The 15193-nt window shown below is 45.1% G+C and overlaps 1 long non-coding RNA gene across 1 annotated transcript in view; it reads left to right on the forward strand.

The window, feature by feature from the left end:
• The window catches only part of LOC309552384, an 879384-nt gene that overhangs the window by 217929 nt on the left and 646262 nt on the right, over positions 1 to 15193 (forward strand). The window lies entirely within an intron of this gene.

Raw genomic sequence — 15193 nt, forward strand, 5'->3', positions numbered from 1 at the left:
GAGGAGGAAGAGGTCGCCAACGCAACCAGGGCACCGCCAGCACCTCAGAAGGCAGGGTTAGCATGGCCGAAATGTGGAAAAGCTTTGTCAGCACGCCACAACAAACAGCAGCACCAGCAGCTCAGATGGAACGTCTTAGCAGGAGGCAGCATTTTACCAACATGGTGGAGCAGTATGTGTGCACACGCCTAGACGTACTGAATGAGGGGTCTGCCCCCTTCAACTTCTGGGTCTCCAAGTTGGGCACATGGCCTGAGCTTGCCCTTTACGCCTTGGAGGTGCTGGCGTGCCCTGCAGCCAGTGTATTATGTGAACGAGTATTTAGCACGGCTGGGGGCGTTATCACAGACAAGCGCAGCCGCCTGTCCAGAGACAATGTGGACAAGCTCACGTTCATTAAAATGAACCAGGCATGGATCCCACTGGACTTTTCCGTACCTTGTGCAGAATAGCGGTGGATACCGACCTTACCCACCCATTGTTCCATTTTTTCTCTTTCTCACTCTTTTGGGGTGTACCCTCATTTAAAATTTGTGAAAAGAAGCAGTGTTGGCTACCTCGTCCTCCTCCTCAGGGCCAGATTAATGTAGGGGCTATTGGAGCTGCAGCTCCAGGCCCCTACCTTTTATATAGACCCCGGTTGGCCATATTCACTGTTACGGCTCTTCTGTCACTTGTAAACACAGAAGTCTGGCTTCTATGCTCGCTTCCCCAGGCAGCTCCCTCAGAACCTCCACACACAGCACGAAGGCCGGACAAGGAGGGATAGTTGCCGATGCATGGATGTGTTTATGGGCTTCAGAGACAGCATCCCATGTTGAATTAGGCATGCATGGCTGCACCCTTCCTCCTCTGGGTGCATGCCAAGGCACAGCCTTTAAGGCCCTTCAAAATCCTCAGCACCAAGCCCATGATGCTCTTAATCCGGCCCTGGTCCTCCTCCACCGCCGCTTCCACTTACACCGCCCATAGGTGTGCGCAGCCTATTGCATTAGGGTGTGCACCCCAAAGTTGAAATACACATGCATGTGTTTGCCTACATGTACATGGCCCCGATACATTACTCTCCCTGCTGGCAAAGAGAAATAGAGCAGAGCAGGTCTGAGGGAGATCTTTCCCATCTCCTCACTGGCAAACAGAGCGATAAGGTGTGCCCAGGCACACCCGGCACACCCTGTGCGCACGCCTATGACACCGCCTTATCCACCACCACCTCAACCTCCCTCCTACTCCATATGGGCCTCGTCCTTCAGAGATGAAAAACGTTGTTTTATTTTTCTGTTTTTTTTTTGTTGTTTTAAGTTATTTCCCTATCCACATTTTTTGCAGAGCACTTGCCATGCTTTTAATTATGTTTTGCTGCCATTTGCAGCACTCTAGCCCTTTCCTTTGGTGTTTTAGAGCCATTTTAGTGCCTGAAAGTTCGGGTCCCTATTGACTTCAATGGGGTTCGATGTCTGGGAAAAGTTCGGCAAAAGTCCGGGACACGGACCCGGACTTTTTTTTAAAGTTCGGCCGAACCCGCCGAACACGGACATCCAGGTGTCCGCTCAACCCTACTCACAACACAGACACACTCCACTGACACAATACAATAAACTGCAGTAAAACTGCACTGATGCACTGCAATATATTGTGATTAACGTGCAGTTACGCACAGAAACATACTGCGTTAAACCTGCATTAACACACTGAAATATACTGCACTAAACATGCAGTAACGCACTATAATATACTTATAATATACTGTGTTAAACGTGCACTAATGCACTGAAATATACTGCGTTAAATGGCACCTAATGCACTGGAATATACTGCATAAAACGTACAGTAACGCACAGAAATATACTGTGTAAAATGTGCACTAATGCACTGAAATATACTGCATTAAAACCGTATGTAACGCACTAAAATATACAGCATTAAACGGGCAGTACCGCACCGAATTATACTGCGTTAAACGTGCAGTAACGCACTGAAATATACTCTGTTAAACGTGCACTAACACACTGAAATATACAGCATTAAACGTGCAGTTACACACAGAAATGTACTGCATTAAACGTTCATTAACGCACTGAAATATACTGCGTTAAATGCGCAGTAACGCACAGAAATATACTGCATTAAACGTGCACCAACGCACTGAAAAATACTGCCTTAAATGTGCAAAAATGCACAGAAATATATTGCGTTAAATGTGCATTAACGCACAGAAATATAGTGCGTTAAACATGCAGTAACGCACAGAAATACACTGAGTTAAACGTGCAGTAATGCACAGAAATATTCTGCATTAAATGTACACTAATGCACTGAAAAATACTGCCTTAAATTTGCAACAATGCACAGAAATATACTGCATTAAACATGCAGTAATGCACACAAATACACTGCAGTGGACTGCGCACTAGTCTCCTGTTGGATGACCGGGGATGAGGAGGATGATGATGTTTTAGTAAGCCAGTCCTTCCACTCCCTCCTCTTCATGCTGTGGCTGAATAGCACGAGCAACATCACTAAACAGAGGAAATGAAGCCCTGCCTGAGGACGACAACGTCCACCTTTGCCTTTGGACATATACATTGCTGATTGCCTCACAAAGCCATGCAAACGTCTGCCTCTCCTTGTTAGCCTCCCAGACATGATGGGTAGGGGGGTGCTTATTAACAAAATGTAATAAAGATGTGGAAATGTGTGCGGATGTGAATGTGAATGTGTGTGGATGCACTTTAATCAATGGAAAATGGTGTTTGTTGCACTTTAACATGAGTACTCACAACACAGACACACTACACTGACACAATACAATATACTCCAGTAAAACTGCACTGATGCACTGAAACATACTGCGTTAAACCTGCATTAACCCACTGAAATATACTGCATTAAACAGCACGTAACACACAGAAATATACTGCATTAAACAGCAAGTAACACACAGAAATATAATGCATTAAACAACATGTAATGCACAGAAATATACTGCGTTAAACATGCAGTAACAAACTGAAATATACGGCGTTAAACATGCACTAACACACTGAAATATACTGCACTAAACATGCAGTAACGCACTATAATATACTGTGTTAAACGTGCACTAATGCACTGAAATATACTGCGTTAAATGGCACCTAATGCACTGGAATATACTGCATAAAACGTACAGTAACACACAGAAATATACTGTGTAAAATGTGCACTAATGCACTGAAATATACTGCATTAAACGTGCAGTACCGCACAGAATTATACTGCGTTAAACGTGCAGTAACACACTGAAATATACAGCATTAAACGTGCAGTAACGTACAGAAATGTACTGCAATAAACGGTCACTAACCCACTGAAATATACTGCGTTAAATGCGCAGTAATGCACTGAAATATGCCGCATTAAACGTGCACCAACGCACTGAAAAATACTGCCTTAAATGTGCAAAAATGCACAGAAATATATTGCGTTAAATGTGCATTAACGCACAGAAATATAGTGCGTTAAACATGCAGTAACGCACAGAAATACACTGAGTTAAACGTGCAGTAATGAACAGAAATATTCTGCATTAAATGTACACTAAAGCACTGAAAAATACTGCCTTAAATGTGCAACAATGCACAGAAATATACTGCATTAAACGTGCAGTAATGCACAGAAATACACTGCAGGGGGCTGCGCACTAGTCTCCTCTTGGATGACAAGGGATGAGGAGAATGATGATGTTTTAGTAAGCCAGTCCACTCCACTCCCTCCTCTTCATGCTGTGGCTGAATAGCATGAGCAACATCACTAAACAGAGGAAATGAAGCCCTGCCTGAGGACAACAACGTCCACCTTTGCCTTTGGACATATACATTGCTGACTGCCTCACAAAGCCATGCAAACGTCTGCCTCTCCTTGTTAGCCTCCCAGACATGATGGGTAGGGGGGTGCTTACTTATTAACAAAATGTAATAAAGATGTGGAAATGTGTGCGGATGTGAATGTGAATGTGTGTGGATGCACTTTAATCAATGTAAAGTGTTGTTTGATGCAGTTTAACATGAGTACTCACAACACAGACACACTTCACTGACACAATACAATATACTGCAGTAAAACTGCACTGATGCACTGCAATATATTGTGATTAACGTGCAGTTACGCACAGAAACATACTGCGTTAAACCTGCATTACCCACTGAAATATACTGCATCTAACAGCAAGTAACACACAGAAATATACGGCATTAAACAGCATGTAATACGCAGAAATATACTGCGTTAAACATTCAGTAACAAACTGAAATATACGGCGTTAAACATGCACTAACACACTGAAATATACTGCACTAAACATGCAGTAACGCACTATAATATACTTATAATATACTGTGTTAAACGTGCACTAATGCACTGAAATATACTGCGTTAAATGGCACCTAATGCACTGGAATATACAGCATAAAACGTACAGTAACGCACAGAAATATACTGTGTAAAATGTGCACTAATGCACTGAAATTTCCTGGTGCCTCCATGGCAGCATACATACGGTGGTTGCTCCGCCCTCAACCAACCCACAGGACCTCCTTAACTCTATAAAAGTAAGAACTGACCCCCCCCCCCCCCTACGCCATTCTTTTTTCTGTCCTCAAGCCTGCAGGATCACGATCAGCCCTTACTGCACCTTCACATGGTGTTACCATTACAGGGTCATGCTCCCCTGTAGGATGGAGTCCCAGGTCTTAGGCTGCTAAAAGCGCCAACAAGGCTGGGAGCCTGTTTTTCTGTGGATCTTTTTCCAGGTAAGGAGTCTAGTTCAGCCATGCTCCTCCTGGGAACCCCCCCCCTCTGGTTTGGGGGCTGCCCCGGTAACATTGATGCCTCCTGCATTAAATTTAGCCTGTCCTACTTACAGTCTGTCCTCATGTGGTGCGCTGGGGTGCAGGATCGCTAGCAAGCCCCTCTGGAGCCCCTGGGGCGCTTCGCGCCCGCCGCCTAACCTCTGTTTTACTGTTCTGGGGGCGGGTCGATGGCTCCGCCCTATGACATCACCTGCACATGCCCAGTAGGCGGATGAAGCCGTCTTGGTACTCCCATAGGAGTACATGTATTTATATGGCCAGCCTCTCTCATTCGGAGGGCGGATGTCAGAAGCATAACATCTCCCTTGCTGCTGAGGAGAAGCTTTCAAGTCAAGTCTGCCTGTGCTGCTGCCTCCCGATGGAAGCCAGAGGTATTGCAGCTTCTTTTTTTTTTCTCTCCTCTTCTTGAAAATATATATTTATTTATAATAAAAAAGGGGTGGGACTATTAGGTTGGGACCTTTCCATTTACTTTTTCTTTTCTTCTTACCCTTTGTGTCTCTCTTATCCCAGCCATCTCCCATAGTCCAGTGGCACATAAAGATCCTCAAAATTCCGCTAGGTAAGGGGCTGCACCATTCAGGTAATTTTAAAAAATAAAAAAAAGAGCATCGGGCGTATGAAACATCAAAATTTCCTATGTTTCATTGCAGCCCGCAACGCCGATCATCCCACAGGGACTCACCGGCGAGGAGGTCCAGAGGCCACAGCCGCTCAAGACATGACCAGTATCACTCGTCTACCCCTCGCACATCACACAAATCTCGCAGATCACCCCATCGATCTGACAGACAACACAGTTCCATCCGGCCTGGGGACAAAGCATGCTGGGTCTGTGGCGGACAAGCTCTGCGGGGAAAACTGGTCTGCAAAACATGCTTTTTAGAAGCCACGGGGGATCGGGAAAAAGAAAAGCAAGAGTCCATTGATACAATGAAGAAGCTGATTAAGGACTCAATTTGAGAACTGAACTTGTCCCAGGAGTTGATGGCCCCAACCACAAGTGGGGGATCCCTTGAGACTCCAGTCCAGATGGCAGGTTCCGGCTCCAGCTCAGAGGACGAAGGGGACACAGCGGAGGAGAATGTGTCTACCTTTGATTTTGGGTTGATCAGCCCCTTCGTGGTAGCAGTCAAGAACGCAATTGAATAGGAAGAATCACCTGAGCCCCCTGCCAAGTCCAGGAAATACTTTCCCCACCTCAAGAAAAAAACCTCCTACCTTCCCACTTATGGAGGAGATAAGGGATCTGGTGACAGATGAATGGCGGAAGGTGGATAGGAGACCGATCGCCTTTAACCGCTTTAGTAAATTATACCCTCTGGCGGAATCTGATGCCCAACTATTTGATGGCATGCCGTCAGTGGACGCATCGGTCATTTGATTGGCCAGGAACACAACTTTATCCTTAGAGGACGCAGTCTCCTTTAGAGATGTCTTAGATTGAAGAATCAATGCTTATCTAAAGGAATATCAGGCGGCCGAGGGGCAGAAGAGGTTGGAAGGCCTCCCAGGCTAGCTTCCTGACGATGGGGAAACAGAAGGCTGCTACCTCGACACAGGAAGGCCAGAAGTCCTTTTGACTTCTTGCCCACCCAAACCGGCCCCGTGGGTGCCCGTCTCAGGGCATTCTCTCAGCTTTGGGTGTAAACTTGCTCAGATCGTTAGGTCACCTCCACGATCCTTCAGGGGCATTTTTGGAGGTTCAAGCGCCAAGCGCCCCGTTCTTCTTTTCTACCCACCAGGATTCCAAACTCAGAAGAGAAGCGCAAGGTTCTGCTACAATATGTCCAGACGCTAATTCATCAGCAGGCAGTGGTACCAGTGCCGGAGTCAGAAATATTCTTAGGCTTTTATTCCCCAGTCTTCTTGGTATGCAAAAAGGCGGGAGGATGGAGGCCAGTTCTAGTTTTGAAGCGGTTGAACAAGTTTATCCGCCTCGAGCGGTTCAGGATGGAATCCCTAAACACGGTCATCCTAACTGTGCAACCAGGCGACTGGATGGTCTCTATAGACCTTCAGGATGCGTATCTGCATATACCAATACTTCACGACTTCCAGACGTTCCTAAGGTTCAAGATAGGGGAACTTCACCTACAGTTCCAGTGTTTGCCTTTCGGCATATCCACAGCCCCCATAACCTTCACCAAAGTGTTGGTGGCAATGCTGGCACCCCTCCGGGAGAAGGGGGTCTGTGTCTTACATTATCTAGACGACATTCTCATCCTGTCGCAGGACAAAGAACTCCTAAAGATCCATGTTCAACAAGTCTTGGACACACTGATGAGGTACGGATGGCTAATCAATCACTCGAAGAGCCAGCTTACTCCAGCCCAAAAGATGATATACTTAGGGGCACTGTTCGACACACGGAGGAGGGCAATGTCACTGCCACCCGAGAAGACTCCTATAATCACAGGGAAGGTGAAGAAGGCCCTGGCGAGCAAAGCCATGTCGGCATTGGAATGTCTGAGTCTCCTCGGAACCATTTCCTCATGTATCCCGATGGTAAAGTGGGCCCGCTGGCATCTCCGTGCTTTTAAACAGGGGTTTCTATCCCAGTGGAGAAGGAGGTCCCTTTCCCAGGAGGTGTTGATCACGGTATCAATGAAGTCCAGCCTATGGTGGTGGACGAAGCTGCCCAACCTTCAAAATCATTGCCATCTTGGCCCCCATCTCATGGATCACGCTTACAACCGATGCAAGTGGGTTGGGCTGGGGGGCACACTTCAGGGACCAGTTGATCCAAGGAAGATGGCAGTTTGACTCGGAGGATGTAGTATCAAACATTCTGGAGCTGAGGGCAGCCTGGGAAACTATATCGCACTTGGCACCTCATCTCGCAGGCAACTCCCTCCTGTTACGTATGGACAACAGGGCGGCGGTAGCCTACGTCCAGAACCAAGGGGGAAACCACAGCACGTCATTGTCACGCGAAATGGCCCGATCTTAGCATTAGCCGAGGAGAACCTTGTAAACCTCCGAGCAGCGTATCTGCCAGCCTCTCAGAATCATTGGGGAGATCTCCTGTCTAGGGAATTCATCAACGAGTGGTCCCTGGACAACTGTTTGTTTCGGTGGATCTGTCAACACTGGGGCAGTCCTCAGTGGGACCTATTTGCATCCCCCCAGAATGCCAAAGCACCTCGTTTTTTCACAAGATACCCTGCCCAGAATTCAGCAGGAGTAGATGCCTTAGTTCAACCGTGGTCCTTCCGAGTCGGGTATGCGTTCCCTCCTACCCCTCTGATTCTCAGATTCCTTCAACGCCTAACAGGGGAGGAGGTGACCATCCTGGCAGTGATTCCCTATTGGCCGAAAAGGCCTTGGTTCACGCTGTTGACCCAGCTGTCTGTTTGCAACCCTCTAGTCCTTCCGAAGATTCCCGGTCTCCTGTCGCAGGGGGACTACATCCACCCACATTCAGAAATCCTGGATCTGAGGGCCTGGAAGTTGAAAGGAAGAGGTTGGAGGAGTTAGGTTGCTCTCATGGAGGTAACCCAGACGTTGCTCCAAGCCAGAAAATCGTCCACTAATAGCTCCTACTACAGAGTATGGCAGAATTTTCCAGAAGTTGCCGAATCCAACAAGTTTAATCCATTGAAGCCAGCTGTGCAGGACGTTCTACTGTTTCTACAGAAAGGTCTGGATGTAGGTTTGGGGCTCAATACCTTTAAAGTGCAAGTTTCAGCCTTATCAGCTCTGACAGACATCAGATGGGCCTTACATCCTCTGATAGAGCGGTTTATGAAGGCAGTACTGAGGTTAAGACCACCTAGAAAAACATTGTACCCGAAGTGGGATTTACCCTTGGTGCTGGATACTCTAGCAGCACCGCCATTTGCTCCTACTGAGGACTGTTCTCTGGAGGATGTTACTCTTAAAGCAGTTTTCCTCGTAGCTGTCACTTCAGGCCGTAGGGTTTCTGAAATTCAAGCCGTGGGTGCTCAAGATCCGTATATTACGTTCTTCCCAGATAGGGTCATCCTGCGACCAATCCATCAATTCATACCTAAAGTGCCAACTACCTACCACTTTAATCAGGAATGGGTTCTCCCAGCCTTTGAAGAAGATCCAGCTACATCAAAGTTGCATGAACTGGATGTTGCAAGAACTCTACGTCGGTACATTGATTTAACGCAATCTTTTCGTAGGGAGCAACGCCTATTTATCATTCCAAACGGAGGTAGAAAGGGCTTGGTAGCATCAAAAAGAACTATCGCAAGCTGGATCGTACGTCTGATTCAAAGGGCTTATCGGGCTAGCGGTCTTCCAGTGCCTAAAGCAATCAATGCTCACTCTACGCGGGGGATAGCCTCTTCTTGGGCAGCTCTAGCACATGTCTCTCCGGAAACAATTTGTCGTGCAGCCAGTTGGTCCTCATTTAATACCTTCATGGTCCATTATAGCCTGGATCCAGCTGCTCTAACTTCCCGTGATTTTGGGAAGAAAGCGCTGCAATTGGCGGTTTTGTGAATCTTAATAAACTATATTTCTGTGCAGTATCCCTCCCTATGAGCGAGTTATTTACCATATGTATGCTGCCATGGAGGCACCAGGAAAACGGAAAATTGAATACTCACCTTTCTGTAATTTTTCTTTCCTGGTGCCTATCCATGGCAGCATACGCCTTCCCTTTACGTAATCTGCATTTTTGAGTCTAGTTACAAGAATGGCGTAGGGGGGGTCAGTTCTTACTTTTATAGAGGTAAGGAGGTCCTGTGGGTTGGTTAAGGGCGGAGAAACCACCATATGTATGCTGCCATGGATAGGCACCAGGAACGGAAAATTACGGAAAGGTGAGTATTCAATTTTCCGTTATACTGCATTAAAACATTATGTAACGCACTAAAATATACAGCATTAAACGCGCAGTACCGCACAGAATTATACTGCGTTAAACGTGCAGTAACGCACTGAAATATACTCTGTTAAACGTGCACTAACACACTGAAATATACAGCATTAAACGTGCAGTAACACACAGAAATGTACTGCATTAAACGTTCACTAACGCACTGAAATATACTGTGTTAAATGCGCAGTAATGCACAGAAATATACTGCATTAAACGTGCACCAACGCACTGAAAAATACTGCTTTAAACGTGCAAAAATGCACAGAAATATATTGCGTTAAATGTGCAGTAACGCACAGAAATACACTGAGTTAAACGTGCAGTAACGCACAGAAATATTCTGCATTAAATGTACACTAACCCTCTGAAAAATACTGCCTTAAATTTGCAACAATGCACAGAAATATACTGCATTAAACATGCAGTAATGCACACAAATACACTGCAGTGGACTGCGCACTAGTCTCCTCTTGGATGACAGGGGATGAGGACGATGATGATGTTTTAGTAAGCCAGTCCACTCCACTCCCTCCTCTTCATGCTGTGGCTGAATAGCACGAGCAACATCACTAAACAGAGGAAATGAAGCCCTGCCTGAGGACAACAACGTCCACCTTTGCCTTTGGACATATACATTGCTGACTGCCTCACAAAGCCATGCAAATGTCTGCCTCTCCTTGTTGGCCTTCCAGACATGATAGGTAGGGGGGGGGGGGTGCTTATTGACAAAATGTAATAAACATGTGGAAATGTGTGTGGATGGGAATGTGAATGTGTGTGGATGCACTTTAATCAATGGAAAGTGGTGTTTGATGCACTTTAACATGAGTACTCACAACACAGACACACTCCACTGACACAATACAATATACTGCAGTAAAACTGCACTGATGCACTGCAATATATTGTGATTAACGTGCAGTTACGCACAGAAACATACTGCGTTAAACCTGCATTAACCCACTGAAATATACTGCATTAAACAGCATGTAGCACACAGAAATATACTGCATTAAACAGCACGTAACACACAGAAATATACTGCATTAAACAGCAAGTAGCACACAGAAATATAATGCATTAAACAACATGTAATGCACAGAAATATACTGCGTTAAACATGCAGTAACAAACTGAAATATACGGCGTTAAACATGCACTAACACACTGAAATATACTGCACTAAACATGCAGTAACGCACTATAATATACTGTGTTAAACGTGCACTAATGCACTAAAATATACTGCGTTAAATGGCACCTAACACACTGGAATATACTGCATAAAACGTACAGTAAGGCACAGAAATATACTGTGTAAAATGTGCACTAATGCACTGAAATATACTGCATTAAACGTGCAGTACCGCACAGAATTATACTGCGTTAAACGTGCAGTAACGCACTGAAATATACAGCATTAAACGTGCAGTAACGTACAGAAATGTACTGCAATAAACGGTCACTAACGCACTGAAATATACTGCTTTAAATGCGCAGTAATGCACTGAAATATGCTGATTTAAACGTGCAGTAACGCACAGAAATATACTGTGTTAAACGTGCACTAACGCACTGAAAAATACTGCCTTAAACATGCAATAATGCACAGAAATATATTGCGTTAAACGTGCACTAACGCACTGAAATATAGTGCGTTAAACATGCAGTAACGCACAGAAATACACTGAAATACACTGAGTTAAATGTGCAGTAACGCACAGAAATATTCTGCATTAAATGTACACTAACACACTGAAAAATGCCTTAAATGTGAAACAATGCACAGAAATATACTGCATTAAACGTGCAGTAATGCATAGAAATACACTGCGCTTAACGTGCAGTAACGCACTGAACTATACTGCAGTAAACCTGCCCTGACAAAATAAACTGACACTAATGTAAAAATGAATGGTCACTATACTCAAACTGACTGAACTATCACTAAATTCACACTAAACTGATACCTAACACTGACATTCTGACAATAGAATCAGAATAGCACACTATAGCACACGGGAACTCTCTAGTAGCACTAAACAGAACCCTCTTCTATCTCTCTCCACGCCAATATCACACTGCAAATGGCTGCTATGCTATGAGTCATGATTGGATAGAGTCATCATGACAGCGTCCAATCATGGCTCTGAAAGTGCTATGTGCCCTGATTGTTCAAAACTCTCATTCCTTTCGGCCAATCAGGGCTTCCAATGCACTATGCGGTGGCACAGTGCATTGTGGTCATTCGGCGGGCCAAACAAAGATTCAAACACCCCGATAATTCGGGTGTTCGTTAAACTGGCAAACAGTCAATGGTTAGCCTAAACTCATGCTCAGGCTGAACCCTTCACCAATCCCTATTCCCTACAGCACATTTAAACAAAGCAGTATGATGCTGTTGTCATATCAGTGTCCTTATATGGACACATGCCCATATTTAGTCAGTGACAATGGCTAAATACAAGCACATGTCCATATAAGGATACTGATGTCACCAGCATCCCACCCCATTGTTTACGTGTGCTGCACGGCAGGGAATGACCTGTCCTGCTGCTTTCCGGTTATAAAATAGCAGGAGAAAGTTGCAGGAAAGCAGGATGTGAGTGGTTCCCAAGGGTATGTGGAAAATTGCAATATGTACTTTGCTGAAGCAATTACCATTTTGGGGACCCAGGAAATAAAGGTAATGCACAGGGCCATAACTATATGTGATTGAACCCCCTCTAGCTTTAAACTCCAATTAACAGCCTTCTTTCAGTCATGTAGTAATGCTTAGCGCCCTCTGAAAAGTGATCTGTGGTCAATTGCTTTTCAGAGGGATGTATAGCAGCAGGCTACAGGTGTTTAGGAGATGCAACTGCCACCTCTTGACACTCTTAACTTTTTTCCTATTTTTTTTTTACCCTGTTGAATGGCAGTTTTACATTGCGGGACTGCACCACAACTGCGAGTCAAGTTGTGGTGTGGCCCCATTGATCTTAGTGGGTGGGTTTGACAAGCAGTGCAAACTCTACAGTTAAAAATTCGGGGGGCCCCGAAGCGGTGCTTGTGTACAGCCCTGTCAGGCTGTAATGTTAGCATTTGGCCAGGGAGCATCAAATCTGTGACGTCAGCCACATGCTTTTAATGCCCTCCACCACCCATGTGGAAGAACCTAAATTCAGATCCTCTCTGATACGGGAGTGTTAATCACACCAAGTATGTTCACAAAATATATTCAGTTGTTTGCCAAGTTATATTCAAACGTGTTTGCCAAATGCTATTGCTGCATAAATCACAATGCAGGCTGACAGTGCTGGGTCCCCTCTGCTCCTGGGCCCATAGCAGTCACATGGCCTGATATGGCTATGCTAACACTCTTGGTAATGCAGTATAACACACATGAAGTCAGGGCCGGATTTATAAGGGGGCAAAAGGGAACGTGCCCGGTATTGAAGTAGTTAAAGAGTTTTAGTGCGATATACCATCATGCCTGGCAGACAGATTTTCTTTGTCCAAGGACATGAATGCAATGGAGGCAAAAACACAACAGTGCATTCCATTACCTATGTTATAACTGTATGAGACTGCAAGCATCACCGTGCAAAGTGTATATCCACCCAAAGGACCTATTTACAAGTTGCTTTTGTTCACACACATTATTTGGCACACCCATGCACATTGCATTGCGAGTGATTTCTGTTGTGTGCCCTAATAGACCCGAATGGGTGTGCACTCCATAGTGCATAGAAAAAGGCTGTTGCAAAGGGCTCTGCAAAAGGTACAGAACCATGTGAATGAGCCCAAAGACTAGAGCTACACAGGAGACTTTAGAAACCCAATCCCGCCATTACCATGGTCAGGGGTTAATCACTAGGACCAGCAAATGGTCACTGAGGCCAGATTTACATTGTTATGTTGCCATTTTGAATGGCACCCCAATGAGCTTTGCTTATTTGGTGCCAATGGAATATGATGCCATAACACAGGGGTCTCCAAACTTTCTAAACAAAGGTCTAGTTTATTGTCCTTTAGACTTTAGGGGGGCAGGCTGTGGCCATTGGAAGTAGAAAATGTCCCGGTATCAGTGGGAGTAAACCATGCCCTATCTTTGGTGTCATTGAGAGGAATTGTGCCCCATCATTGGTGCCATTGGGTGGCAGGAATCATGCCCCATTGTTGGTGCCACTGGGAGGAACTGTGCCCCATCTTAGGTGTCATTGGGAGTAGAGATGGGCTCAGGCATGTTCAGGATCCTAGTCCCAACCCACCTGCCCAATCCCACCAGGAAGCCAACAGTGCACATCATTAATTACAGGCAGCGAGACGTTTCCTGGATCTGTGCAGCTGAGGACTGGGAAATGTTTCACTGCCCGTGATTAGCCCTGAACCCATCTCTAAATGGCAGGAACTGTGCCCCTTTATTGGTGTCAAAGGATATAATATTGCTCCAAAGACCGGATGAAAGAAAGCAAAGGGCTGTATCCAGCCCCCAGGCTGCAGTTTGGAGACCACTGCCTTAATGCAAGGAACGTTGGTGCATTAAACACACCACTAATATATAAATGGGCCTTGAAACAAATAGCCCCCTAGGGTGTAAGCTACACTAGTAGTATCTTGTAGCGATCAATTGAAGCATTGAGCAGTCAAGTGGGATTATGCTAATTCATGCTGGTTGTGTAGCGTACTTCATGGAGAGCCATTGGTATCATCTTTTTTGCAGTCATTTGATGCTCCTAGTGATCTCTAGCGATTTTAGCAGCAGGACTAAGCTACTGATAATCTCCAGCAAGTGGTTAACTCTCCCAACATCAAGAGATTTACCATGTAGCTTAAAGCAGTTGTATCACCATTTTGATCATGTTTCTTTAAATTAATAATAGCAGGCTATTGTATTTTTTGTTATTTTTTATGCAAGCACCGTTATTCCTTATTTTCAGGCTAGCTTAGGCTGCCGGAAAAATGCTGGGTCTATGCTGGGGCTGTGTCATTTCCTTCTGTCAGAGTCAGCCCCAAGATCCCGCAAGACTCCTTCCCCATTGACATGCTATGGACATGTGGTTTCATTGTCTGAGTTTACTACCGCTTTAAGTCTCCAAAAGTTGCGCCGACTTTGTAGTGCAACTTTAATGCAACTTTGGATGGGTGCAACTTGGCTATTACTTTGATCAGTGATAATGGACAACTGTTGCACACAAGTTGCATTGTATAACATTTAGGTAGGACATTCAAGCAACTTCTGAGGGTTAACATTGAAGTCTATGGCCCTCAAGTTGCATGAAAGTCAGACCAAAGTAGTGCATGAACTACTCTGAAGTTGCTGCAACTTTAAGTTGCGCATATATAAGATGATTATAATTGGAAAAAATAGGGAGCGACTTGTCATGCAACTTTGATATCCAAAGTTGCATTACAAGTCGCACAAGTTTGAATTGAGCCTTACCTGAATACACAACATATAATCATATACAATTATTATTGTTCAATTTCCTTTAGATTTATG

This window comes from Pelophylax lessonae (genome assembly GCF_965119305.1).
Source record: "Pelophylax lessonae genome assembly, chromosome: 4".
In the NCBI taxonomy this organism is placed as follows: Eukaryota; Metazoa; Chordata; class Amphibia; order Anura; family Ranidae; genus Pelophylax; species Pelophylax lessonae.